Source organism: Nicotiana tabacum, chromosome 23 (assembly GCF_000715075.1).
Source record: "Nicotiana tabacum cultivar K326 chromosome 23, ASM71507v2, whole genome shotgun sequence".
Classification (NCBI taxonomy): domain Eukaryota; kingdom Viridiplantae; phylum Streptophyta; class Magnoliopsida; order Solanales; family Solanaceae; genus Nicotiana; species Nicotiana tabacum.
Genome location: NC_134102.1, coordinates 109,801,452 through 109,806,600, shown reverse-complemented (window position 1 = coordinate 109,806,600; position 5,149 = coordinate 109,801,452).

Here is a 5,149-nt window from a genome sequence, read left to right as displayed (position 1 = left end):
TGTATCTTAGTTAACCCCTTTGAGTCTGTAATCCTGTTTCTTTGGCAACCACATTACAAGCCCTACCCATTTGTTTGAACTGACAATCTATTTGACCCTTGTACCTCTCGTGAGAACTTAAATTTATTGTGAACTTTGTAAAAGTTGAAGTGTGGGGTGGTTGGTTTGGCTTTTGAGGGGAACTAATGTAATAAGAAAAAAGGTGTACTGTATTGAAAAGGTAAGAGCCACTTGAATTGAAAGAGAGAAAAAATATTGTATTATTGTGCAAAATATTATTTGATAGTGCTGACTCTTGATGTAATTGTACTTAAAGAAGTAGGGAGCCAATGTATATTGATGTGAAGGTGGAGTTTTGGTTTGACATAAGTGTGGGGTTTTGAATGGCTAATTGTATGTATTAAAAATGCTTAGGGAAATATAGTCACTCTTATATCTAAATATATCTTACCCATCTCGCAGCCTACATTACAACCAAATGAAGTCCTACTTGATCCTTGACTGAATGAGCTCAATTAGTAGAGTAGTACACTACGGGCAAGTCTATGGTATGTCTTTTGTGGCATATGAATGTTGTTACTGAGAGTGAGTGAATTCTTTCTATCTTGAGTTCCTAATTGTTCTTAAATTTCATTGTGTGTGGAACTACTCTCTATTGTTGTGTGAGGGCACTTGATTCATGAAGAAAAGGTAATGTCGTTGACCTCTATGTTAGAGTAAGTGAGCGGGTTATAAATAATGCGTGGTGCTTTTGAGTCAAATTTTGAGACGAGGATGTTACGGTATTGTGCTTAATCTATTTTAAATATTCTTGGTATGATGATGCCACGACCCCAAATTCCCTCTGTATGATGTCGTGATGGTACCTAGTCTCTAAGACTAGGTAAGCCTATCAATGCGGAATAACAATTGAAATATGAAATAAATAAATCTGCAATTCACATAATTACAACTCCCAAAATCCGGTAGAAATAAGTCACAAGCTTCTAAGAATTTATCCTCAATGTATCTATATATATATATCAGGGTCTAAGAAAAATAAGGAAACAACATAATAATGATAGAAGGGGACTCCGGAGTCTGCGAACGCTGGCAGATATACCTCGAAGTCTCCGTACATAGGTAACTCACTGATGTCTGGACTGGTAGGATGTACCTGGATCTGCATAAAAAGATGTGCAGAAGCGTAGTATGAGTACACCACAGTGGTACCCAGTAAGTGTCAAGCCTAACCTCGGTAGAGTAGTGACGAGGTCAGGTCAGGCCCTACTGGAATAATAAAAGACAAGGTGAAATGTTTAACAATATAATAAAAATAAAATGACAATGAAAATGAATCAAGTAGTATGTCATCAATTAACTATGCAAAATAATAGCAAGTAATACCTCGTGGAAACAAAACAGAATTAGTTTCAACTTTAAGAAAATCACAACAATAATCAAAGGCAATTGCGGCCATAAATCAATATCAACAAGGGCACTCCCGAGGTATCGCCTCCTAGTCCCAAATCATAAATAAATTCACAATATCTCATTTTCTTATCTCACCGCGGGAGCCTTCACATATAATTTTAAAGAAAACTATTTTTCCTGAAATAGCATCCCACGTTTTAGCCACCCTTATCACACCACATGACTTCTAATAGTTTCCCTACTAGCCACGCGTATCAAGCCACCCTTATCTCACTGCATGCGTTTTAATACCCAGACCTTATACCACCGCATGCGTATCAATATCATAATATATCACAATCTCCATCTCAAGTGCTCAAATATTTCAATTTGCCAAAATAAATAATATCAACAATATTTTCCACAACAGGGAGCTCACACATCAATCACAATGAGTACAAAAATCTCATAAAAATATTCGTGAATAAATAGCTCAACAAAATAATAATTCAAAAATTTTAATACGTTGTTCCATACCAAATTTAAAATATCGAATACATCATATTAATAATATTTGCACAGAATCAAAGAAAACCAAGTTTCAACTAAACAGGTAAAACAATTAGCAGAAAAAGGTCAAGCAAGTTTAATATATAAAAATTAGATCAATGATGAAGAATATACAAGATAAAATAATTTAATTAATTTGAAACAGTGTTCTACAAAAAATTCAAAGACATAATCTTCCACATTTAGCCCGTGTACACACTCGTCACCTCGTGTACACGACTTTCATCACATTACAATTATCACATCAATATCAATCCTAGGGAAAATTTCTCCCACACAAGGTTAAACAAGTCACTTACCCAAATGTTTTTCCTTGAAAATCTATCAAAAAGCGCCTCTCCTCAAGCTCCAATTCGTCAAAAATGGCACAGGGGACGAAGTTCCCTGTTTTATAATTCTGTTCAGGCAACCTTCAGACCTGTCTCGATCCTGGACCTCGATCAAGGCTTTGATCATGGCCCTCGATCCTGACCTTCGATCCTGGGCATCGATCCTGGCTTCTATCATGGCCCTCGATCCTGGCATTCGATCATGGCCCTCGATTCTGGCCTTCGATCATGACCCTCGATCCTGAGCATCGACCTTGGCTTCGATCCTGACCCTCGACCCTGGCCTTCGACCCTGGGCTCGATTTCTTCATTTCCAGCAGAAGAAATTGCAACACCTTTTTAAGTCCAACTTTTGATCTGTTAACTATTCGAAACTCACCTGAGGCCCTCGGGGCCTGAACCAAGTACACCAACAAGTCCTAAAATATCATACGAACTTATTTGAAACCTCAAATCACATCAAATAATGCTAAAATCACAAATCACACCCAAATTCAAGCTTAATGAAACTTAAGAATTTCCAATTCTACATTTGATGTCGAAACCTATCAAATCAAGTTCGATTGACCTCTGATTTTGCACACAACTCATAAATGACATAACAGAACTATTAAACTTTTTCAGAACTGGATCCGACCCCGATATCAAAAAGTCAACTCCCCGGTCAAACTTCCAAACATAAATTCCTATTTTAGCCATTTCAAGCCTAATTTAACTACGAACTTTCAAATACGCATTACACGCCTGTGCAATATTTACAGAGTAATTTTTCTATATCGGCCAGGAGAAGGTGATTTCGTATGGGCCCGACCCTAATTGGTATAAATACATGGGAAAATGTTATTTCCTAGACTTTTGACATACTTTAAACCTAAGGAGGCTAAGGAAGATTTGGAGGAGCAAAAGCACAAGGATTTCATCATTCCGTCCTCACTCAAGACCCGAGTTTGGATTGAATTTATGCTTTCCTATTTTTTAATTATATTTGTGATGAATTGTTCTATATCTATGTAGTAGTTCCCTTTGGGTTTGATGAATTTGGTGTATTGATGATTGTTTGTGGATTATAACTCTAGTTTATGTATTGAATCATTTTTGGATGATTTAACTGTTGCCTCTATATTCACTTGTTCATGTAATCGAGAGAGTCATAACTTGTGGTATCTTTGCATTATAGTGTTGGTTGAGTTCATTAATTCTTATTAGTAATCGAAAGAGGCTAGTTGAATTATTGATTAAATTTAGTTAGGAGGGTAATCGAGAGAGATTCTCCTAAAGACCAATCCACTATACATTCTTGCATATCTTCACGTGCTTAAATTGGTTCATCTTGTGAGGTTAAGACTTAATCGAGAGAGGAGTTTTTGCTAAACATTTGAACTAATAATTGAGTAAATTCGAGATACTCACCTAAATATTAGAAGTGAATTATCTAGAGTTAGATCCCATATATTATCTTGCACATATCCTATCAACCCCAATTTTCTCCCATTGATAACTTCCTTGCTTACCTTTGTTTCGATTGTCATTAGTCAATAGCTTTAGATTCTTAGTTAATTTTAGTTATTCATCATAAAAACCTCGATTGTTAATTCTCCTGGATAGTAATCAAGCTAGAAACTATGAAAATACTGTTTAACTCAAATCCCTGTGGATACGATATTATACTATACTATCTTTGACTAGCGAGCATAATTAAAGTGGTGTTTTGCGCTCGTCAGGACTAGATAGACTGGGACTGGAACGCCAACCAACACCTGAAAATTGCTAAATTTCTCCAAGTGTATGAACAAAACAACAATGCATGAAGTTTATTTTTTCTATTTTCTCCAAACGTACAACCAAGGCAACAATGCTTAAAGTTTACGATGTCGACAAATTCCGCACTTAGAAGCATATTTTTCCAAACATAGGTTATGTTCGACCTTGTTAGAACTAACACCTAATGGCCCTCGTCCATAGTCAAACATAGGTTATGTTCGACCTCGTTCAAACTAACATATACTGGCCTTCGGCCATATTTTTGACCTCGTCCGAACTAACACTTACTGGCCCTTAGCCAAAATTAAACACATGATATGTTCGACCTTATTCGAACTAAGTGATTACGGCTAAGGAAATCAAGGCAACCAAGCGACAAAGTCAAAAAACATACAAGTACGAACAACAGGAAGAGAATAAGGTACAAATAACAAAGTTGACATTTCATACTTAGAATATTTTTACAAAGGCTCGTAAATATGCCTACAAAATACGCACAAGTTCACAGCAAAAATAAGAAGGAAGAAGAAAAACTACTGGTCACCACCAGGCCCATCAATGCCATCGGCCTGACCATCTGGGTCATCTCCATCTGCGCCCTCGCCATCACCACCGCCCTCAGGGTACGCGTCTTCATACCAGGCGTCCTCTTCAATCTGGTCCACACCCACACCCCTCTCATCGTCATCGGCCTCCGGCGTAACAGGATCATACCTGCAATCGATTCGAGCTTCACGGACCTTGACATGAGCATCTTCAAGGGAGGCCCCAAGAATAGATCCCGCCGCATGCAAATCTCAAAATGCATCCAACTGAGCCTCAACGTGAATCCATTCCTCGTACAAGCCCCAGGGAACGGTTGGGAAATCTGAGGTATGAGAATATGACGGTTGCACAAGCATTTGAGCCTTCTCAACTTCTAAGGCGGCCACCTGGTCCTGAAGAAAGGAGTTGTCTTTCTCCAACTCCCCAATCCTCTCATCGAGCCGCTCCTCTTTAAGTCTTGCCGTCTCCAAATTAATCTCTCGCTCAGAATGGAGTGTCCGGATCACTACCTCGAGGGCCTCCGCTTTCCTTGAAGCCGTCGAACAAGCAGA